The 25,251-nt window shown below is 41.9% G+C and overlaps 1 long non-coding RNA gene across 1 annotated transcript; it reads left to right on the plus strand.

Moving 5' to 3' along the window:
• Positions 1-635: 635 nt before the first annotated feature.
• Positions 636-25,201, plus strand: LOC128852755 (uncharacterized). Its single transcript, XR_008450801.1, has 3 exons — positions 636-713; positions 8,621-8,751; positions 22,144-25,201. It is a non-coding gene; the product is annotated as an uncharacterized LOC128852755 (long non-coding RNA).
• The last annotated feature ends 50 nt before the right edge of the window (positions 25,202-25,251 follow it).

Raw genomic sequence — 25,251 nt, forward strand, 5'->3', positions numbered from 1 at the left:
CACTCCTTACTTACGGTTTGTATTTGAATTTGTCTGTGTAATGAAGTTACAAGAATAGGGTCACCATTTCCATAGATGAGGTCCTCCATTGCCTGGATGTATGGTAGAAGATAAGTTTGCATAGATCATAGATCCATAGATCATAGATCCTCCATTTTCCACTGGGAAACTCTCAACATCCTACTGTGTTGTCAGTTAATTTCTAATTACTAAAGAGTATTTGCAAGGGAATAGAGGCAGGTATGTCTGCTCTGGGTGCACAAAAACTATAGAAAGCTTAAATTGTACAACGGAAAGGACAATCTAAGTCCTGTCCTGGAGGTAGGAGAAAATTCTGAATACTGGCAAGGCCATTTTTGTGAAAGAAAATAATTATGGGGTTTTCTTGATGTTTTCCATTTGTTTCTTGTAATTATATTTTATTTACTCCTTTCAATGAGACTTCAAAGGCAAAACCTAAGTAATGTCCTTTTCTGTCATACCCAGCAAAATAGTAGGAAAAGAAACCAGATTTTTAAGATAAATAATAACCACAGCAACTCTTAAAGGCTGCTGTCAGGCTAGCAAATGAATCACATGTTAAAAGCACTGCTGCACTGTCAAAGGCAAAACTCATCCCCTTTCTGGTGTGTCTTTTACAGGAGACAGAGTGCAAATTCACCACTTGCATGTACTGACAGTCGAAAAACAGGCTGGCATTTGCATAGGGTGAAGTAAGTATGGAAATTCTTGTTACGAACTCTCAGAACATGCTAAAGCCAAATGCATGGTTGCAGTAAAAATATAGATAGCCCAGGTGACCCCGGCTCTAGTGTTGTTAAAACCATGTTTAAATACGTCGGGGAATACTCCTACCTCTCCTCTTCCAGCGCACATTTCTGTCCTAAGCTTCAGATGGGAAATGTCACCAGCATCTCCAAGTATAAGAAAGGCCCTGACACTTTCTACTGCTGGCAGTTTCTTTAGTCTGTGTAGACAGGGTACTTTTCTCTGAAAAATCATGCCATAAATTCCACAGACAGTCAGCTGTTGTGACTCTGTCCTTATTGTCCATTTTTCCGCTCTCTGTCTGCCAGAGAAGATTCACCTTTTCTGAAGCAGTGTGAAGAAACTCCACTCCTTCTAGCAGAAATAAGGAACACTGAGTTCTTTAACTCTCTCTAATGGCTATTTAACAACTTCCTTTAGCCAAAGTTTATTAAATAGCGATGTTGTCTGTCTCACATCCAGTCATTCAAAACTTAGAATCATAGAATGTCCTGAGTTGGAAGGGGCCAACAGGGATTGTGGAGTCCATCTCCTGTCCCTGCACAGGACAACCTCAACATTCACACCATGTCTGAGGATGTTGGCCAAATGCTTCTGAAATATTGTCAGGCTTGATACTGTGACTGCCTCTCTGGGAAGCTGATCCAGTGCTCCACCACCTTCTGGGGAAGAATCTTTCCCGAATAGCCAACCTAAATCTCCTCTGGTTCATCTTCCTGCCATTTCCTTTTCCTTCAGGAAAGGCTGTTCCAGGAAACCTGTCCTGCTGTAGGAAGCTAGGTATTCAGCATCCCTCTGAGGAATTACAAACCCAAAAGATGACTTCCAAAACATGGCTGTCAGTTGAGTGCTTGCTCAGAAACGGCATGTGCACATGCGGAGCTATGTTCCAAGACTCTTCAAGGGCTTAGGCTTTTCCACAATAGCTGAAAACCTCCTCCATGAGGCTTGTGTTATTAGTTTCTCTTCCTGTGTGTTAGGTAGCGTCAAATAACACACTGGACTAGTAACAAGGTGAAAAGAGTAGAAGTTTGCACAACAGTTCATAAGTGACTAAGGTTACCAGGAAGGAAAGGAGTGGATCTGTGGCTCCTGAGAGAAACAATGGACCAGAAACACAGCCTGAGCCAACATGGGTAGAGGCAGGAGTTGCCTTCTCTTCACACAAACATAACTTCTCATCGAGCATGGTCCAAAGGAGCTCAGAGGCATCAGGGCATGAGACTGACCCTTCCGAATGCAAGCTTAGGATTGATGAAATTTTCTGTTTCACTCCAGTCAGGTCCTGGAGGCTTTGCCTTCTACTTCATCCTCTCATTGGAGTCTCTATATTTAGTACAATTTATAATTTCTGGGTTATTGCACTTGTGCCTGCATTTCTACAACATTTCTATGGCTTGTTAAGTTTATGTGTTTTTTAGTCTCTCTTTCTTTGCTACATTCCCAAGTTGACAAATTAATTGTCTTTTCCAGAGTTGTGTTTAAATTATATATGCAACACTTGATTAAAAAATGTCTTCTATAGATGTGAAGTGAGATTCAATGCCAGAAATAAGTGAAAGCTACAATTTCCTTGTCCTTCAAAATGGAATTGGAAAATTGTATGAAAGTCCTTCCATGCTCACACTTGGAAGCTCCCAAAGAGGTGGTTTCATTTTCATGTCAATGAACTTTGAGTATAATACTCTGACCGAATGTTAACTAATGGAGAAACTCTGGGTTAAAGTTACTCAGATAGTTGCCAAAATATTTTTTTCCTTTCCATTCCACATGACAGAAACTTCTTCTGCAACCACAACTTTAGACAGTTAACTTGTACTCATGCTTTTAAAAAATGCGGAACAGAAGATATAGCTCCTGGAAAAATCTCCACTGGGTTTTAAACTAAAAAGTGCTGGTTTTATAATTTTGTTTTGGTTCGATGATAGGTGATCTCAGAGAAGGGGTAGGAGTTCCAGGTGGAAAATCCAAGCAAAAATAGATGTGTCTAATACAGTTACAGAGTCTTTGTGGGGTTTTTTTAAGATGTTAGTAATCCAAGATTCACAACTCGTAAGTTTTTAAATTATTTCTCCATGTGATAATGTGTTTTCTGCTGGACTGATGTTTTGGTAAAAGGGATTTGTGATATTGGTTATGTTTCTTCATCAGAAAAAAACCAAAAGTTCTCTTCAATTCTTTTTAAAATGGCTACATGCTAATCTATAAAGGTCCATTAGTCCTGAAGATTCCTATATCAAATCCTAAAGACTGACATTTTTAGGAATATTTTAACAAAGTTTCATGTCTACTGAAACCAAAGGTCAGATGTACTTAATACGCTTATAGATTTCACAGTAAATGGCTTGCACAGCTCTATTCTAAAATATGGAGTGTTTAGACGATGTGTTTTTCAACTTGAGATGGGTTTTCTTTAATCTGGTGCTAAGGTGAAGTATCATGCAATAGCATTACTGTTATGATTTACTAGAGCCCATTAAATCCAATTAATGGTCTTATATATTTCCATTGTAGACTCACAGCCTAATTTCCTTTATAGCTCAATTTTCAAGCATCTTGAAGTACTGACAAAAGCGAACTACTTGCATACTTTAAATACAGAAACTTTACAAACTTTAAATGTCATATTTTATTTATTTTCATGATTACTTTACCTAGATTGAGGAATGAACTTTAAAAATGAAGCTGGAAAAGAGCTTTCCTTAAGACAATAATAAAGCCTTTAGGACAATTCTTTCTTTACATGGCATGAAGAAACTTTCACTGACTGTGTCTGGTAATGTAAGATTTTTCACCTATTTCTTCAGGTTTGTTTGTGAGAAAATTCCATAGAGGTAAATTAAATAATCTGTGTGTGACTGCAAAGCTAGTGAGAAATGTTTTATCCAGTTTAATTTGCTCTGATAAAGTTTAAGTTCAAATAAGATAGAAGAGGTGAAATGGGTATGTGAGATCAGATATTTCTCAAATACACTCATGTCACATTTTTTTATAATGAAATCATTTACATGCATTGCAAAACAAGTCTGCAAATATTGTCAGATCAGCATTTGTTCTCCTCATCTCATCTCAAAATATGTGGTCAGAGGAGGTTCAGTATCTCCAGAAAATCTCATTACACATTCATCAATGAAAGAACAATACAGCTAATGGAGTTAACATCCATGGTTTAGAACGAGTCAGAAAGATTCATCCCTGGAGCCAATTTCTTTGTTGAACACTTCTGTATGTTAATAGTAGGCGTAATAGAAGACTTATTAAATGTAGAAAGTAAGATAAGATATAAATGGACAATAACGCTGTATTTATGCTTCTTTCTTCTCAAAAAGTAATTCTTCTTTGTATGATTCTGAGGTAAAAATGTTTTATATCAAATGACTGTTTTCTCTTGTGACTCACAAAGACAAAGTACAAGGGCTGTTATGAAAAAGCTGCTGGTCCGTTAAATTTACATTCATTTCAACATTAGCATTAAAGACTTTGGGACTCATTTCTCATTTGCTGTGATGCAAATACATACCATATTTTACAAACACTTCAGGGCTCTTTTCTACCACCAGAACTGTGAGAAGTGCCCAGAGGGTAAACAAGGCTCAACGATTAGCCTGTAGCCAAAGCCAGTCTGGATTAAGACTATGGAGAAAAATGTCTGTAACAAGTCCTTAAGCTGAAATAAGGGAGATTTAAATGAAATATTAAGAAGAAATGTTTTCCTGAGGGTGGTGAGGCACTGGCCCAGGTTGCCCAGAGCAGTCGTGGCTGCCCCATCCCTGGAGGTGTTCAAGGCCAGGCTGGATGGGGCTTGGAGCAACCTGATCCAGCGTGAGGTGTCCCTGCCCACGGCAGTGGAGCTGTGACTGGATGATATTTAAGGTCCCTTCCAACCCAAACCATTCTGTTTCTATGACTTTTTTTGAGATGGTTTCCACTCTTTTCTTCAACGAAGATCACAGTCTTTGTAATACATTATTCAAAGCCAGTATTACTACCAAATTGACGGGGAAAGAATGGCTATTTGAGGGTTAGACGTGAAACTGCCAGTGTTTGCACCTCCTTTTCCATATTTGCAGGTAACTTTCTAAATTTTTGAGAGTCTCAACACACTTTCTTCTATTCTGTTGTATTATTGCACTGTACTTCCACTGATGGCTTGTATAAATAACAAATAAGCCATTCACACGAGAACTGGAGGGTTGTTCCAGCAGGTTCAGAGATTACCTGTAAGTGTTGTGACTGAAGACAGTGCACTTTGGTGATAAAAACCTGAGGAATCCTAAGCTTAATAATGAAGCAGGATTAGGTCTACAAGAAACATATTTTCCATATCAAATATAACATCCATTAATCTCAAATAGCATTTTTATCATTTAAACTCTCCTAGGGTAGAAACAAAAGGTGTGGGAATTATTTATTTATTTAGGATTTTCTGGGGTTTTTTTTTTAGTATATTTTTATTGAGAAATTAAAGGAATTAAAGAAAACAAAAACATTATGGTTATAACATGCAGGTCTTACTTCAGTCAGTGCCTGATGAAAACAAAATGATATCCCAGCACAAAGCATATGTTCATTTTGCAGTCAAACCTCCTTAATAATAAAAGCCATAGAACTTTACCAAATAATTTCACTGAGATAATATTTGGTTCCTGCAAAGTCCTGAATGTTGTGGAAGAATGTAGCAGAAAACAGAGGACAGCTTTGAGCCCTTCGCATCTCAAAACAAACTCAATTCCTATCTACTTTTCTACTTACTTTGTCTCTCCTGTGTGAGAGATGGAAGCCTCATCAGATGAGAATCACAATGTAGTGAGGTAGCAGATAAGGAAAAGGGACCGTATTCCTGTCATTTTCTGTGTCTGTGAGCCTTCCCTTCAAGACTGCATCAGAAGTGATGCAGAATATACCAGATAGGGCCCTTGTGAGAATAAAGGAATTGAATATTGCAAAGTGGTGCAATGGGAGCCATATATAAATACTAAGACAAATACAGATTTGATAAATTACCAGCAAAGGCACTGGAGGGAACAATACAAGATGATGCAGTCAGGCTTTTTCATCTCTAACTCTCATGACCCTTAGAGGAGACATGGCTTTCCAGAACTCTGCACCCGAGGCAAGATATTTTAGTCATTTTATAAATAATTACCCCTTGAGACCTCTCAGATTCTAGGATAATAAAATGTAGCTGTAGGTGTTCAAGTGTGCTGATATACAGATGTCCGCTTCAGAATACAAAAGGACATGACAGATCCAGACTTCTTAGCTCTGACTGCCAGTGCCAATGTGTGTAAATGCACTGAGAAAGCACCGTATCTGTACAAACCGACCTTCTTGGCTGCACCTTGTGCCCAGCACTGCAAGGATTTACTCCTAAGGCTTCCAGCATGATAGAAGGAGAGACTTGCAGGTCTTTCTGATTAGCTCTGAAGACAGATCCTATAGAGCTGAGGATTTTTGCCAGCTGCCTGTTCTGAGCAGCCATTTATCTTAGCTTTACATATACCAGCACCTAAAAGCTAATTTAAAATAAAAGATTTCAAGCAACTAGTGAAATGACAATAGTCATTTCTGCTCCTGATGTCCTTGTTTCTCAGAGCCGTTAAGCAAAGGGATAATTTGCTGCAGAGGAAGTATGGTAAATTGAATACATTTTTACAAGACTGTGTTTATTAAGGCATACTTCTATCCGGATGCATAAATGCATGCACTGTCTGAGAAAATGCCATCTTATATGAGTTCTCACAATGGTTCATATTCACGTCTTGTTACTTAGCGCCTTCTTAAAGGTCTTTTTCATATCTTCTGCAAGTTGTTTTGTCTTGCATCACTTTGCCTGACAGAAATATTACTTACACTAAAATCCTTAATGTGAGATGCTCTATAAAGAAGTTGTTTCATTTAATAACGCTCATTGTATTAGTTCCCCCTAAAGTAATCACTTTGATGAGAACACACTCTGTGTTCCTTTATTTGATCTGGGAATAAAATTATCTTGTCTTTACTCCAGTATCTCCTTTTCTTTTTTTTTTAGAATAAATAAACATGAAGCTGTCACTGCAGAGCAGGCACTGCCTCTCCCTGTTATAAACCTTTTGATTTCTGCATTAAGAGAATTTCTCTGCACAATGATCCTTTAGAATATGCTTGAAGCACTATGTTTTCTTGCTTTCTTGTTTCCCTTGTAGATACATGAGTAATGACAACAAGCTCCTGCTATCCCAGTAGTTTATATGTCCTATCAAGTTTTCCGCCCTCCTCAAAGAACTGATCAGATTATTTATCATGAAGAAATTATTGAATATATCAGGCACTAATTTTAGTATAATTCTTATTATAGCATCCAAAGCCACCAGCTGTCAAATTTGAGCCCTTTTACACCAGTAAAACATACTAAAGCCCTCTGTTCCGTAAAATCTTACTTATGCTTGACTTACGCACTAATCACCTACATGGCCATCACTAGCTGCTAAACTCTTGTTGTGTAGCTGGGCCCTCAGAGTTATATCCTGTACTTTGGTGAGTTTACAACTTCAGTTATTCTGTAAGTCTTTGTAAAATGGAGTCTTCATTGAAAAATCTTCAAGGCATGAGCTTTTCTGTTGTATTGAGAAGTCAGGGCTCCAGGGAGGCATTATAGCAGCCTTCCAGAATCTAAAGAGGCCCTACAGCAAAGCTGAAGAGGGACCTTTTACAAGGGCATGTAGTGACAGGACAAGAGGTAGTGGCTTTTAACTGAAAGAGAGGAGATTTAGATCAGATACAAGGAAGAAACTCTTCACTATGAGAGTGATGAGGCACGGGCAGTGGTTGCCCAGAGAAGTCACGGATGCCCATCCTTGAGGTGTTCAAGTCTTTAAGTAACCTGATCCCGGTGGGATAAGTCTTTAAGTAACCTGATCCAGAGAAACTGTGTCCCTGCCTGTGGCAGGGGAGTTGGAACTGGATCATCTTTAAAGGTCCCTTCTAAAACAAACCACTCTATGATTCTATGAGCAAACATTGGCATATGTCTATCTTCCCATTTTCATTAACTAAAGGTTTGAGTAATTAATCTTTCCCTAAGCATTGGGTTAATCAAGTGCTGCAGGATGTTAATGATGATGACTGAAAATGGTTTTTTTTCAGGCCAAAGAATCTGCCGTTGTAGTCAGCCTTAGACCAAACATAACTTCACAATTTCTTTCATTGTAGAAGGAACATAGGCTGCAGAATAGTGCCGATAACTTACATTTTTAGTCATTATTTGGAGGATTATACTGCAAAACAGTTCACCCTAAATCTTGTCATCTCCTCCAGATGGTTATCCTACTGCCGGCCACATTCACCAAGGGGCTGTAACATCCACTGTGCAATTATTGGAGATCCTGGCTCAGAATGTGGAACCTTCTTTGCAGGACTAGCTAAAAGACCACAAGTCAAAAAGAAGAAAAAATACTGAAAAAAAACATTGCAGAAGAAATGTGTCTGCCACAGACAGATTATTGTTATCTATTAAAGAGCATAGTGATATAGTTTTGAATCCAACTCAGTATTATATCCACTTGCCTCCATGCCTCTCTAATTGTGGGCTTTCGAAAAAGCTGTAAAACATGGATTGTTGTTTGTGTAATATATAGTCTTAATGTACTAAACAACAAAATTATCTTATCAGAAAAATAGAAATTTCTGGATTTATTTACTACAAAAGGGTCTATCAAATTGTGAGATGTAAATGTTGTATGCTTTTAATTCTTTGGGAAGATCAGTAAGAAACCCTGATTGCCATGGTTTCTGAAAGTCCAGACTGGTAATCTATTTGAGACACCATCAGAGTTTCAGGGGATGTATTTAAATGAAATACTATTATTTGCAGGTTTTCTTCTAGCTTAGAAGGCACCACACTCCTTTTTGCCACGTGTTATGTTGGTGATTGGATAGTTCCAGGGGCTGATGAGGAGATATAAAATCAAGGTGAACTCAGTGACCATTTCAAATCTAATCCAAGTAAGTATTGTTCCTTTAATCTTTAATCTCATATCTAATTGAAGCAAGTGTTGCTTATTTAGTCTTTAATCTAGTAGCTATCTGATAAAGGCATATAAGAGATGAGTTGACTATGTCACTGCAATTTGCCAAATAGTTGTAAGAAATCATCTTCCAAAATGATGTATTTATTTGGTGGCACCTGGGAAGAAGCTAGTAACCCAACAGGAACAGAAATCCCATCACTAAGCTGGGTGGAAGTGTGGATCTGCTGGAGGGTAGGGAGGCTCTGCAAAGGGATCTGGACAGGCTGGACCGCTGGGCCGAGGCCAATGGCATGAGGTTTAACAAGACCAAATGCCGGGTCCTGCGCTTGGGGCATAACAACCCTGTGCAGTGCTACAGACTGGGGGAAGTCTGGCTAGAAAGCTGCCTGGAGGAGAAGGACCTGGGGGTGTTGGTTGACAGCCGACTGAGCATGAGCCAGCAGTGTGCCCAGGTGGCCAAGAAGGCCAATGGCATCTTGGCTTGTATCAGAAACGGTGTGGCCAGCAGGTCCAGGGAGGTTATTCTCCCTCTGTACTCGGCACTGGTGAGACCGCACCTCGAATCCTGTGTTCAGTCCTGGGCCCCTCACAACAAGAAGGATGTTGAGGCTCTGGAGTGTGTCCAGAGAAGAGCAACAAAGCTGGTGAGGGGGCTGGAGAACAAGTCTTATGAGGAGCGGCTGAGAGAGCTGGGGTTGTTTAGCCTGGAGAAGAGGAGGCTGAGGGGAGACCTTATTGCTCTCTACAACTACCTGAAAGGAGGTTGTAGAGAGGAGGGAGCTGGCCTCTTCTCCCAAGTGACAGGGGACAGGACAAGAGGGAATGGCCTCAAATTCCGCCAGGGGAGGATCAGGCTGGACATCAGGAGAAAATTTTTCACAGAAAGGGTCATTGGGCGCTGGAACAGGCTGCCCAGGGAGGGGGTTGAGACACCTTCCCTGGAGGTGTTTAAAGGACAGGTGGATGACGTGCTGAGGAGCATGGTTTAGGGACTGTTAGGAATGGTTGGACTCGATGATCTAGTGGGTCCTTTCCAACCTAGTGATTCTATGATTTGAGGATTCTATGATCATTAGACAAAGGACTGATAGCACTCAAAGGAAGAGAATAAATATGCTCTGCTCTTATCTGTTTTCTTGCCTAAAGAACACTTGTTTGTTCAAATAACATCTAAGAGCTTAGTTAAGCAATGGAAAGCAGGTGGCTTTACCAAGCAAAGAGAAATGCAGATGCTAGAGATCTTCAGAGGAGATGGAAATGCATTTATTACCCATGTACAGAGCACCCAAAGCCAATTTCAAGCCCTGGAAAAAACAAAATACCAGAGCCTCTAGCACTTCTGCCTCCTCCCGGTTATCAAGGAATATGGTGCAACCACAAGGTTAAAAATAAGTGGACCCTAGGATCTGGGGGTTTATTTATCATAAAGAAAATATTTAATTTTATTTACTTCTAGCTGATTTTCATCACTTTTGAGAGGATTACTGCCAGGAAATAGGCAAGCACTCTTCTCAAATCGTGTGAGACTTTGGTGCTTCTCTCAGCTTGAATCTTTTGTTGCCATGATCACAGAATCATAGAATCACAGAATGGTTTGGGTTGGGAGGGACCTTAAAGATCATCCAGTTCCAACCATTCACAGGCCTGTGTTTCCATCCCCTCCTTAAAACTGGGAAAAGAGTGTTCACGACTCAATATGCTGCTTCAGTTTTTCAGGACCCTGTCCCTGTGCACCACAAGGAGGGGTAGAGCCCCTGCCCTGAGATTTGGTGTCCGAGCCCCACAGTCACTACAGCCCCACTGAGCCCACTCCCCACTGCTCCACATTCCCCCAAATTCCCTTGGAGTTAGACAAACTGTAAGTGGATTAATATAAACAACAAGTGAGTAGTTCGTGTAGTGTAAGAGCGAACATTAGAGATCATGAGCTGAGGGACAAGGCTCAAAAGGCAGCAATTCAGCAGCCAGTCAGAATCAACGATTCAATTCTTCTTTACTTACTTTAGGGTTTTTAGTGCCCTCTGGAAGGACATCAATGAGATTTAGACACAAGCATATCACTCCTGTAATGAACATCGAAAAAAAAATTGAGGAACTGGAACTGGAAAGACATTTGCAATGCTCCTTCTTAGGGAATTGCTACCATAATTACACCAGTTTAGAAAGCAATACCTTTGTAAGTGCTTTTACCCCATCATGTAACACACTAGGGATCATAGCGTTTTAATGACAGAATCACAGAATCACAGAATGTTTTCAGTTGGAAAAGACCTTTAAGTTAATCGAGTCCGATCATCAATTCAGCCCTGCTAAGTCCACCACTAGACCATGTCCCCGAGTATCACACCTACTCATCTTTTAAACCCTTCCAGGGATGGTGACTCAATCACCCCTGGGCAGCCTATTCCAATGCTTGACAACCCATCAGTAAAGAAATTCCTCCCAAGATCCAACCTAAATCTCCCCTGGAAATTTGTGAGGCCATTTGCCCTTGTCCTGTCATTGGTTACTAGGGAGAAGGGACCAACACCCACCTCACAAAAACCTCCTTTCAGGGAGCTGTAAAGAGCAATAAGGTCTCCCCTCAACCTCCTCTTCCGCAGACCGAACAACCCCAGCTCCCTCAGCCACTCCTCATAACGCTTGTGCTCTTGACCTTGGTGGCTAAATTGTACAATATCTAGTATGGGATCTAGGAGAATTTTTAGCCCCATCTGAGGCCATAGAAAACATCCTACTGACTTGATTGGAGCCAGAATAATCATCCCCATTTTCCAGGTATGACCAGCTCCAGTCATAAAAGGGACTTATATTTTCTTCATACCCTTAACACGATATTTTTCATATAGGAATACTACAAATGCCCTGAATTTTATATTGCAAAAGATGTTATGACATAGAATACACTGTTTCTTCATGAAACATGCACCTTTTAATAGCAGTTACTGAAAGGGTGATATATATATCCCTATTTCTCCTGTCACTGAGTAAAATGAAATTCATAGACCTGCTCTTAGCTAAAGCGATACACATTTTATAGCTAAATAAGGCCTTGAAAATGAAAATCTTCTGCCCTTCTCATGAGGAATATAGATCCAAATTAAATGAGCAAGTTACATTAAGGCACCTGCAAACCTTGAAAAGGGTGTATTGGCTTGTTCATCCTTCCTACAGATAATAAACTCACCCATCAAACATCTTTGAGAGAGAGCAATCGAAGGAAAATGAATGTCTCCTTGCCTTAGCTTCCTTTATGTGTTTGCAGTTTTCTGAAACTGGGCATGTCTTCTAGAGACAGGGCTATAACAGACTGATAGATACCTTAGGATCAATTTGCACATGAAAAGTTAATAATTGATCCCTGGCCACTCCATGAACCACTTTTTAGTGTGTTGTGCAATTTCAGAAGTAAATCAGAATAACTAGTTGAAAAATAAAAGGAGGCAAAAAAGCACCCTTTCCTTCAGCTTCAGAAAATATATGTTGTGTTAGAAAAGGTGTTAACTGACAATGTGTTTTAACTGACACGGCGATAAATATGACCAAGCACCAACATTTTCTCCAGTGTGCAAACTGCCTTTGCAAGAGCCTGGAGAGATTCCTGCTGGTCTCTGCAGGATTTGGCTTGAGCTCCTCTGCAGGAATTGGTTTGTGCCAGTGGAAGTAAATAGGCCCTTGGGGATGTTGCTGCTGCTGCTGATGTATTTATTTTTATAATAACTTGTTGGCTGGTGCAGAGATGGGAACTCACAACCTCATCTCCTGCATGCAAAACTCCATTCCATTTATCCTTATCAGTTAGAGCCCTTTGCAGGGATGGAAAGAGCTATAAACTTGGGGGCAGGGCTACCAAACACTTCCTGCACCCTGATGGCCACTTGCCATGCTTCTGGGCGAAGCTTCTGTCCCAGTGCTCTGCAGTGCCTCCTGATGCCTCGCAGCAGGAAAAGGTGACCCCGTGGACCACGGGGTAATGTAGACTGAAGGCATCAGAAGATCACAGGATATTTCTGATCCGTAACAGAGCCAATAATATGCACTTCTTATGAAGGAGCCTCCCTCGCTAGTCACAAGTTCCAGTGGTTGCTCACACCATGTTATCACTCAACAATTCTTTCCCTAGCTTGGCTCTTGGGCACCTCCTGGCTGACAGAGCCCAGCACCATTTGAGGAGCTCTTCTTCAGGCTTCCAAAATTGTCACTAATTTTTCTGTTCTTATTGTCAAATCAGGGAGAAAATAGGAGGGAAGCACAACTCTCTGTCCACCACCTCGAAGGGAAAGAGGGCAGATTGGTCAGTGACCACATTTCACTAGTCAAAGAAGTGAGGTTATTCTCCTTCCCTTGCCAGACTTCGGCACCTGAAGAAAACTGAAATGAAAATGAGAGTGTAAGGGCCTTTGATAATGACACAGCACTTTCTCATCACGTGCGCTCCTTTATCAGCATTTACAGACATTTAAGCACAGAGTGAAGCCCTGTAGAACTGGCTGGTTTTCACATTTTTAAGGATTGTTTTTTCACTAATTTCCTGTTTTCTTACCAGCAGGCCCAAACACATCCAGAACCTAGATAATAGTTGCATTGATATCCCTGCCAGCTTTGTTTAAACATCCTTTTCTACTCTTTAAATAAGCGTGGAGCTCCACTTATTCCTCTTCTGATACATAACTTGGGCAAAACTTGACTTGAAGCCAACAGTATCGAAAAAAGGAGACAGAAAGCTTGGGCAGAATAGGAAACAGGTAATTCTGCTGCTGTTGCAAGTGCTGGAACATAGACTTTGCAATTTCTAATAACTTTCTCCAGCTGCCAGTTACTTGTTCAAAATGAAACACATAGACTGCAGGGGGAAGAAGGCTGATGTGTTTCTAAGTTAAAGGAAATGTGGTCAAACATCTGTGTGCCACCTGGTAGCCTTACCCAAAATTTTTCCCTCCTCCCAGCTGCTGCTTGCCTTGCTATCCATCCGTTGGTTGCCACCTCCACCCCAGTGGTGAACACATTTCTGTGGTTTTGCACCTATAGCATAAGGCCAGAAACTGTAGGCTTTACTTCATTTTCACCAAGTCCAAACTCCCATTGAAGTTCACCTGGGGAAGCAGTCAGAAAAAGTGACTGAGAACATCAAAACACGGTTGGGAGCAACAGACTCCTCAGGGATCCAGCAGGAACCAGAGCCCTTCTGCAGTATGTAGCCTCCATAGAAAACCATGAACCCCTGAATAACCACCCAGCCAAACAGGAAAGCCTGTGTTAGTGTTGGACAGCTGTACCACCTGCATGGTTTGTGAACAGAAAACATCAAAGGCCACTGAATCCCAGAGTCCTAGCTCCCTCTCCTGGCAGAGCACCGTAGTGGTGACAGAAACGGGGGCTGCGTGGGGTGTTCCCCCAGCACAAGCGAGCCTGGACTCTGAGCTGTAGCTCCACAAAGGGGGTGCAGAGAAACTGTGCCCCCACTGAGCCTTGACTTCTCTCCACAAGGAGCCCAGGGGTAATAACGCAGATACAGCTCTACACGCAGATTAATACAGGATTAGCAAAGGCAAAATCTATTCTAGTGAAGAACATCTGCGACATAGCTTTAGCTGAATAAAAAATATGTACTTGTGCACAGATATAACTTCACTGCTGTGCATTATCTACGGTCCTTAAGGTTGGGGGTAGCGCAGTTTATTCTCTAATACTTTGATACCAGACTGACTCACATGCAACTGTGCCATGATTCCTCTCCAACACCACAGCCGCCTTCTGTTTGCTGTTTTCTGGAAACACTGAGCCTACAGAGTGCTTCTCCAGACTGTAACTTACTCCTCTGTATGGTTAGATATGAACCTGTCATTGCAGCAGGTAATGTACAACACAAGAGCTCTCATTAGTAGTCTCCAGCCCCTCAGAAACCCATGATGCGTTTCCACATGTGAAGGCACAGCTTATCTGCCCTTCATCCCGGGAAACATCCATGGCATCCTTGCTCAGTGAAACACCAGCTGGCACCAGGTCCTTGGGCATGACGTCTGTGGCAGCATCAGAGCTGGCAGTTTGACAGCTGCCATAGAATCACTAAGGCTGGAAAAGACCTCTAAGATCATCGAGCCCAATCATCAGCCCGACACTACCATGCCTACTAAGATATGTCTCTTGGCTCATCTTTGCCCAAGGCTGAGCCAGGGTCCTTCTCTGTCAGCAGCATGTGCCTCTACTACTTCAGAGAATGAGCCTGCTCTTAGAAGTGGCATAAGACAGAGGAGTCTAGCCCCAAGCACACAAGCCACTGAAAGCAACCTGACCTGCGCTCTGTTGGCACAACCCCACAGCACTGCAGCACCCACCCATCCCAGGCTCCACACCAGCATGGAGCAATGGGAGCCCAATCTGGCACTGATCCTGTTGTGTAGAAGTCCGTGCAGTTGGGCCATCTCAGCCATTGCCCACTGGCAGTTTGGGTTGGGTGTATCAGCAGTTTAGTTTTGTACCGTATTGATTCAGTTATTATGTGTTTCCACACCGAGGATGGGTGAAGTCAACTGAAAATTTTCCTAGCAAGTCGGTAAGCTCGGACTGCCAGGGACCGGTCCTGTTAGCATCACACCTTCTCCACTTCTGCTGTTTCTGTGGAGAAAGCAGAAATGTAGCAAGTCAAACAATGGCTCTCTTAGCTGTTTATAGCACTCTTTTTTAGAGGATTTTTTGAGGGCTTTTTCAATTTTTGGCAATGAGTTTACAATTTTTGTTTATGAGGAGCAGGAGGCAACTCACAGATGTGCCTGCTGGTTTCTGTTGCGGTTTTCTTCTAGGTTTTGCACCAGGGCAGTTTTCCCGAGGCAACGGTCTTTTGGCAGTCCATGGCTTGCTTCAGGAGGCCCCCTCCCTCTTCCACACAGACTACAGCTCCATCTTAAATGTAAAGGCCTTAAATACATGCTTACGGGTCCATAAAGCAAAGCTAAATCTGCACAGACGGCTTTCAGTCAAACTGAGGCTGTGGCTCATAAAACATCTCATTATATGCTAACCATCCCAGTCATAGGAGACTTTCTGTATATTAGTCGGAATCAAATTATTGTTTCTTCCTCAGGGAGAGAAAAGCAGATATTGAAGAAGTGAGAGAAAGATAAAGGGGAAAGCATGCTTTTGGAAATTGTAAGGATCTCAAAACTTAACTACAAGATTTTACCAGCATGCTCATCGATTTTGTGGTAGGTCTCTTAAGAAACTTATCCTTGCATTACCAAAATGCAAAATTGCCTTAAAGAAACAGAGGTCCCTCTCCTGCAAATGTCCACATATTTCCTTGATCAGCCCTCATTCCTGCTTTCATCACCAGGCTGGAGTTCTGTGCTGGCCTGCAAAGTATTAGGTTATTCATTGCTTAAAACTGACTTCAGTTCAAGACACTGTAAGAAAATGTAAGACCCTGTGACCTGAAAAGCAGTAGTTTCATTTTCTTCCTTTGTCTCTCTTCAGTATCATGTCCCAGCAGTTATTATGTTCCTGTCATGACACCAAAGCTCAATATTAATGACCTATATTCTGGAATATGTCTCACAACCAATCATTAAATGTTGGCACTTACTCCCAGCTTAAATAGCATTACTGATGTTAACTGATTAGATCCAGTTATGTTTGTTCAGTCTGTTTTTCAGGCGGAGGATATATTTATAGAAATCAGAATATGCTCATGATTTTGTCTTATAACATTATCTTTTAATGCTATACCTACTTTTGTCAGTTTGTACATGTTTTCTTAAACTGTAACAAGAATATTTACTTATTTCAAGTTCTGCTTCCCCACAGTTCAGGATTTGGCCCTTACGTGATGGTCTGTCTTGGAACACAGTTGGCATTGAAAGAAGGGGTTATCACGCTTGCTGCACTTTTAATTAATTTATTGATTTTCATCTGCTCTCCAATCAGCATTTTTAAATCAGAGAGAAAGTTTGTGGTCTCAGATGGAGAAAGGGAAGATGAGTCAGTAAGGACAAAAGTTTCCAGTAGTAAAGAGCACTGGGTAAAGTGGTGGTGTCATTCCTTCTGACCAGCAGCAATTCCAGGCTGAATTCCTCCTCAGAACCTGAAAGTCTGCATTTCCTGATTCAACAGGCCCAGCGCAGGGCTTCCTCTCACCACCATTACTCCCGTAAGAAGCCCTGCTCACATCACATGTGGTTTATGTCAATGCACGAGGTGGCTGATATGTGTTTTGTAGCCACGAGAACAGAGAGCAGTCAATTCGCTAAACTTTGTAATTGATCACAAAGGGATGTGGGAAAGTTCACCATCCGTCAGAGTCCTTAAATCGGAGCTGATTGTCTCCCAGAAAGGGACAATCTGATTCATCTGGAAGTGGTTTGGGCTGATACAGAAATTGTAGGGCAAATTGATATATGTTTGGTTTTATGCAGTAAACCAGATTGAATGCTGGTCTTTTTTGACCTCACAGGTTTTTACGTGAGTAGGGTGGTATGTGTACCCTTAGGCGTACATGGTAGACTCTAACTGGGTGCTAACTCCTGTTTTTTTCATTTTGCATCCCTGGGTAGAGCTGTTGTTCTGCTTCCCAAGTACCTGTTCAGAAAGAGATCTTAAAAAATAATTTCATGTAAAAAAGTTGAGTCTTTTGCTCACAGTAGCAGCTGATGTAGTAGGAAAGAGCTGCCCACACTTTGGCCAGTTTGACCACACAGCTTGTTAAGTAAGGACAGGCCATACAGTAAGGACACACCATTACATTGGTGCCTGGAATATTGCTACTGATTGTACTCACTGAACCGTGTTATATCAGCCGCATTCACATCAGAGAAGCATGTCCAAGGTGAGTTACAGCTAACAAGGCTCTATTTGAGGAAAAAAAATGAGACCAGAGTGAGATTTATGACAATTTCAAGTATAGAATAAGCAGTATGAACAGATGAGCCCCAAAGTATGATAAGGTGCTCTTTGCATACAAATATTTTCAGTAGGGGAAAGGAAAAAAAAAAAAAGTGAAAAAAAATCAGACAATAATAAAATGAATTATAACAAACACTTTTTCCAAGTAGAGCCTTTCAGCATTTCCCATGGGATTCACTTGAATGGGGGAAGATAAGTAAAGGAAGAGCAGAAACTGCTTGCAACACAGAACAAACCTTGAGTGCCAAGAACATGCTCCAGATTTTTTTAAAGATGCCTGGCTCTTATCTCAACCCTGATTCATCACAGTTTACTCCCAGAATTATTTAGAATTCAAGGACCTTGCTCCTATGGGGTTAATGGGTTACATTCAACATTGAAACCTCTGACACAAATAGCTGCTTAATTATTCAGTCCAGCCTGGGTTTAGTGGCTAATGGAAATAAAAATAGCAACAGCAACAATGAAAATGTTTTACGTTTCGTAGGTGAAATGATTTTTTTTCTTTTAACTGCATAATCCAGGATGGTGCACAGGGAGGAGGGGGCCCATAGGAGGAGTTGTGCTGCTTGTGACACAAAAGATTAGCATGCCCATGACTGAAGAGGAGGAAAAGGAAAACACTGCCATAAAAGTGACAGCAGAGGTGAAGAATTGTGGTGCATGTGTAATGCACCACTGAAAGGATGCAGGAGAAAACATAGCAAACTGAAAGTCTTATCATATCTATCCTGCTATTCCAAAGCAGGAATTTATTTGAAAGGAAGAAGCTGCTGTTCTTGTTGGCTCACATCACTTGTTCATAAGCACAAGCAAGAAAAACGCTAAAGTGATATGATTACCATAATTACTGCCTTTGTTCAAAAAAAAATGTGGTGGTGGTTTTCCACCCTGGGTTTTGTTCAAGCAGCCATTGTGGCCAGTACCGATGCGGAGTGAACAGCACGAGCTGCAGCTTCTCAAGGAGCAAACACAGTAAATCTCTGGCTTCGAATGCACCAGCCACACGGGATGTCAAAGCATATTACAAATACCTTGAGGTATCAGCCAGCGTTCCTGTTAGAAGGAATATGTGTGTAGCCAATCAAAGATATAGCAGCAAACCAATCCCAGTAAATATATGCTTCTCCCATAGCAGACAAAACCAATTTAGAATCAATGAGTCTGAATTTAGGGTTTCTGCAAAACATCAGGCTGAAGATTTAATTAATTGAGCCCAATTTTGAAAGCATGCTGTGGCAGTAGGGTGGAAATAGGGAGGTCAAAGAAATAAACAGGATAATTTTAAGCCCAAATCATCACCAAATGCAACACTGCTGTGTGAAAGGGATATAAAATTAGGATAATCAATCCCAAACCCCTTCAGACTCTAGTCTTGGTGTGGTTGCCTAGGGGATGGGCTATGAACAGAGCTCTTGCTGGCTGGATGAGGCTGTAAAGCCCTGGTTAAACAGGTATGTGAGTTTGTACAAGCCTTAGAGCAAAGCAGGCTAAATGAGATGTTCAGTTGAAGAGTTGGGGTTGTTCAGCCTGGGGGAGAGAAAGCTCCAGGGAGAGCTTAGAGCAGCTTCCAGTACTGAAAGGGGCTACAGGAAAGCTGGGGAGGGGCTCTTGATCAGGGAGTGCAGGGATAGGAAAAGGGGGAATAGTTTAAAGCTGAAAGAGGGGAGATTTAGATGAGATACTAGGAAGACATGTTTTCCTGTGAGGGTGCTGAGGCCCTGGCACAGGTTGCCCAAAGAAGTTGTGGCTGCCCCATCCCTGGAGGTGTTCAAGTTGGATGGGGCTTTGAGCAACCAGGGAGGTATCCCTGCCCATGGCAGGGGGTTGAAACTGGATGTGCTTTAAGGTCCCTTCTGAACCAAATCATTCCATGATTCTATGAAAATTAGCAGTCCTGGTCACTACTCCTCTGATAACTGCTCTGCCTCGGTAGAAGGGGAGGTTTAAGTTAAAACAGCTTTTAACTTCTTTGTTTACCTTTTAAAAAAATGCCTTTCACCTGTGAAGTACATGAGCCAGAGCTATTTAAAAGATTAAGTTTGGACTCAAGTTCTGATTCACCTCTAGTTTTCTGTTCTGTCCATCTGTTCCTCCTTCATTGTATCTGAAAAACAGTAGGGCAGAAAGAAAGAAAGAGTAATGATAAAAAGGCTAAGATAATCATACACAGGATGTTGTCTTTTTCTGAATATCTCATACTGCTTTCTGAATGCTTTTGTCTGCTGGCAAAGAAAATCTGAACTGTATACTTTGCTTTTTTTTCACCATGGTATTTCACACTGCTCACTGATCAGAGGAAGGTTAATATTTGGCGAACTTGGGAATAAAAGGGTAGTGGTGGGTTAGAATCATAAAATCATAGAATGGTTTAGGTCAGAAGATGCCTTAAAGCTCATCCAGTTCTAAATCCTCTGCTATGGGCAGGGACACCTTCCACTAGGTCAGATTGCAAGGTGTTCTTCCTGGAATTAACACATTGCATCCTCACTGTTGTACTGAAGAAAAGCTAGAGAATGATTATTTTCTATTTGACACAGAAGGCAAAGGGTTACTGCTTGCGTGCCACTAGAAATAAGGGTTTGTTCTGCAAGTGACAGTGGAGGAAAAGGAGTTCTGTGCTCCTGTTAGAGAAGGAAAAGGTTTCTGTGCAAATGATGCTGAAGGAAAAGAATTGGACTGTGTGACATGGAGAAGAAAAGTCATTATACATACGTCACGGAAGGAGCAAGGTAGTGTGACACAGGGTGGAAAGGATACTTTTAAAGTCACGTAGAAAATGAAGAAGAGGAACAACAATTGTGTGAGTGGGGCTGGAAGGCAAGGTTTCTGATGGGCAAAAAGAAAGAAAGAGCTGTATTTCTAAGTAAAGAACTATGGCTTATTCCACAAGCAAGCACCTAAATTTTTCAGACCAAACAGAGTTATGTGCCACTCATCAATTTAAACAAATTCACAGCTTTCATAAACACTTTGAGTGGTAATTGAATAACGGTATCTCAGTGAGATACTTGTCATCTTGACCTCAACTCCCTTACAGACAAGGAGTTGGCTCCCTCTTAGGTTTTTTCCCTTATCCCTCTAATGAAAAGTAAATGCCTCACAAATTGCCATATTCTGCTCAAGAAATGAGAATATTGTTCCCAGAGTAAACAGTAGGTGAGGTGGGGTACAACATGCACGCTCCCAGGTTTGTTGGGCATCCAGCGCTTTTCTTCTTATCTATATATGAATAGAGAAGCAGTGCAAGCATAGGCAGAAGATTGTTGTTTCCTTTAAAAAAAAAAAAAAGGAAACTTAAAAAATAACCTGCTCCATAACAAAAAGATGTATGAAATAAAATTCACTTTGCTTGGGACACCAGGGAGGAGTGTTTCAGATGTTTGCTCTGTGCAAGCAGAGACATACCTCTCCACATCAGAGTTGCCACCAAACCCCCACTTTGGCTGTGCTTTTGGGTCTTATAGGTAATGGTATGTTTGGTGTTAGGGTGAGCTGCACTGGGTTTGTATCATGAGAAAGGAGAAGTAGCATGAAAATAGGAATTACTTCTACATGCCAATTTATAGTTCAAGACTTCCCAGTTATTTGAGGATTTCTTTGTTCTCACACAAAGATCCTCACATCCAGTTACTCATAACACATCACTCTCACAGTGCAACACTTTGAACCAGGAACTGCATTTCAGAGAAGGTGAAGCTGGGGTCAGATGCGTTCCTGCTAATTGTACCAATTGCAGGAGAGTTATTCCATGATTTAATTTGCTCTCTGATGTTAGAGGAGGTAGCTGCTAATTGCTTTTAAGGAGGATCCAGAAGAATCACTGGGGGCTGGCCAGTACCTCCCTGCCCAAGCCCATTGGCACAGGTGCACATGCTTGATAAGCACTGCTGATCTTTTGGGGGAGCGTGGTATGCGAGGAGGATGTATGTGCAGGTCAAACTGTTCCAGGGTTTGGAGGGGGATACATGAACAACCAGTGGTGGAAAATGGGTTTCTGTATGTCCATTCATTTTGTACTGTTGATACTGACTGTGCAGAAGAAATCTACTACATTGATCTAATTTCTCCCAAGCTGCCACCAGGGCAGTGGCACAGCCACCTGCTCATTCCTGCAGTGTTTCTATAGTGCTCTTCCTGTCCTTGGGCTCCACAAAACCTACATATATTATTACCATGATCCCACCAGGCAGCATATAGGTTTCCTTTGCAATCGGAATTTTTCTTATCATTTTTCTGTTTATCAAATCTGTAATCTCTCATTGAGTTGAAAAATTCATGGCTAGGGGAATGAAAGCCACGCAAGGTGTAGTTAGTGCAGAATATCACAGAGCGGTCCTGTCTCATTAATGTGCAATGTCACAAGGACAAGCAAACTCTGCCCCTCTGCTGTAATTTATTATTTGATATGTCAGAGTAAGCCTCAACTCGTGATCCTGTTTTAATTATTTCCTTTTTCTACTTTCCCCAGAAATCTTTGCTCCTGAAACCTTTCCTACTCAAGAGGCCCAAGTCCTAAAAACTGCCCGGAATGGTGTCTTGTCTTGGAATTATTTCTGTTGGCTGAGTCACCCTGCACCTTATTGCTCAGAGGAGTGCAGCCCTGTGGAGGAAGAGTAATTGCTTGGGGTTTGGGCAAGTCCATCAGCTTCCTACAGGAGGAATTGTATGGGGAAGATCTAGCAGGATGTATTTGCTGAACTTCCTCAATCTTGTGATTAAACTCATGAACTAAGAAACTAAACAATGACTTGCAACAATCTGAGGTTGCTTGATTTGAAGAGCTCTTACCAGCAGCCACCTTAGGAGATGGAGAAAGCTGCAGTCCATCTTGTTTTAGGAGTTATTCTATCACTGCAGAAAAAAAACCCTAGAGCCTGTAAATAAGATTTCAGCTGTCAAAAGTTTTGTTCTGAGTTCTTTGTGAGGATGTAGAAAAGCTGCCTGCCTGGCTTTCTGTACTGAACTCCCACTGTCATTTTCCTTTGCCTGCCACGTCTTCCTGCTCCATTGGAAGCTTCTAGCTTTTGAGAGGGTGCGACTTCTAAAGTTCAGGTAAACTGCTGCAAGTACACTGCTTTCAATATGCCTTTGCTGAGACCATGAAGGAGGAAGTAAATTGCCCTAGCAACTGATGTTTAGCAGGTCTCATTTCAGCAAAGTTGACGGGAGACTTCCCATTGGCTTGATAAGAAAAGGAACAGTACATGAGGATCAATGCAAGCAGTGTAATTCTGTCATATGCAAAGGAAAAAATAGAGTAACACCAGCTAGGAATGGGATTCTGAATGATATGTGTCAAATATAAAACATATTTGTAACAAGTAAAGGTTACTTCAGAGGGACTTAAATAAGATTGACTCCTGAAGACAATCTTGGTGTTGACTTTGGTCACAACAACCCCATGCAGAGCTCCAGGCTTGGGAAATATGGCTGGAAAGCTGCCCAGCAGAAAAGGGCCTGAGTCTGCTGGTCATCAGTGACTGAACAAGAGCCACCAGTGTGCCTATGGGGCCAAGAGGGCCAACAGCATCGTGGCTATTATTAGAAATGATGTGGCCAGCAGGAGTAGGGAACTGATCATGCCCCTCATGCTGATGAGGCCAGACTTTGAATTGTGGGTTCGGTTTTGGGCCCCTCAGCACAAGAAGGACATGGAGATGCTGGAGTGTGTCCAGAGAAGGGGAATGAAGCTGAGGAAGGATCTGGAGAACAAGGATTATGAGGAGTGCCTGAGGGAACTGGGTTTGTTTAGCCTGGAGAAGATAAGGCTGAAGGGTGACCTTATTGCTCTCTACAACTACCTCAAAGGAAGTTGTAGCGAGGTCGGGGTTGGTCTGTTCTCCGAAGTAACAAGTGATAGGATGAGAGGAAATGGCCTCAAGTTGCACTAGGAGAGGTTTAGATTGAATATTAGGAAAAATTTCTTGGCTGAAGAGTGGTGAAGCATTAGAAGAAGCTGCCCGGGGAAGTGGTGGAGGCGTTCAGAAAATGTGTAGACCTGGCAATTTGTGACATGGTTTAGTAGGCACGGTGGTGTTGGCTGATGGTTGGACTCTAGGATCTTGGAGGTCTTTTCCAACCTCAATCATTCTATGAAAAAAAAAATCTATGAAGCCATTTCTCACAAGGGCTCTGCAAAATATCCACAATGCCATTTGCAGCTGTTCTCAGTGTGAAGCCTGGGCTCAGGCTTCAGTATGCATTTCCCAGGAGGCACCAGTGACTGCGGAGAAGGTTTTGCCCTGGAATCAGGAGAACCTTAAAGTTTTCACCTCGAGCTTTTCTATTTTAGAATGAGTTGATGTTGACTTGCACCTGATATCTATAAGCAAAAATCAAGGTAATCCTCTCAAGTGAAAAATGTGATCACCAACCACATGCAAACAGCATCAATGCTGCATTACAAGCAGAATGGCAAACTAGCTGAGGCAGTGTTTCTGGTGCTACTACAGAGCACTCATGACTGTAGTTGGCATTGGCCCCCTGGAAGCTGTGGTTTGAGGATGGGAGTCATTCAGCTTTTCCCTAGGTCTTTCCAAGGCAGAAACAGCAAAGACAAGCAGGAGTCTGGCTGCTTTTCTGTTAAGTAAATGCCTAATGAGGTTGTGTTTTCTTGCAAAGGAACCAAGCATGACCTAATTAAAGGTGATAGGGTGGCACAGAGTTCTGTGATTTTTGCTCTCTCACAAGCTGGTCTTTTGAAACTCAAGGTTTCAGCTCAGACCCACTGTTCAGAAAGGTATTTGAAAGCAAGGCAGAGTGAAAAAATGTTCTCGTTAACTCACCTGTGTCATGAGTGACTGTTTTCTCTGTTAAAGATGATGAAATTGTTAACCCCAACAGCTCCCTGCCCTTCATTTAGGGATTAGTGACTTCATCAACACAAGCAGAACAAACACAGAGTGCTGAACTTAGAACCTGGCAACTTCAAAGCCTCCCAGTCCAAGATGAGAAAGCACGGAATCACTGACAGCAGTGACACTATTTGAGCCTTTTGACAAATGAAGGGGCCTATGAGCGAATGATAAAGGCGTGAGAGCCAGTCAGCCAAGCCCATCCCGGGAGTAAACCCGGTATTCTTCCTGTTCATAGAATGGAAAAGGGGCAAACAAGAAAAATCCTTGGTAGCAAATGTGCTCAGATGAAGCAAACAGTAAAGTCTCTCCTGCAACTGCAGTTCATCAAGCAATTAGTTTCTTAACAGCCTTCAGACAGTCTCTTCTCTGGCGCAGTGCCACACCAGCCAAATAAATCTGCTCTAAACATACAACTGTCCATCCGAACTGCAACTCCAGACCCATGAAGCTAAGCTGAAAGGCTCAACGGAAAGGGAGAAGGAAGAGAGGCCTGAACAGGAAGGTGGAAAGAGGGCAATGAGGAAAGGAAGATGTAGCCAAACAGCACTGGACAAATATTCCGAGGTATCCAAGGCCACCCTACAGAACAGAACGGCTCGCCAAAGGCAGTCTGTAAGCAAAGGCACTCATATCTCTAGCCCTGTCATTGAGGTTAAAAGGGATCATTGAAGGTAATGGTGAAGTGGAATGCATGTTTAATTAAATAAATCAATGAACCA

Source organism: Cuculus canorus, chromosome 7, assembly GCF_017976375.1.
Source record: "Cuculus canorus isolate bCucCan1 chromosome 7, bCucCan1.pri, whole genome shotgun sequence".
Lineage (NCBI taxonomy): Eukaryota > Metazoa > Chordata > Aves > Cuculiformes > Cuculidae > Cuculus > Cuculus canorus.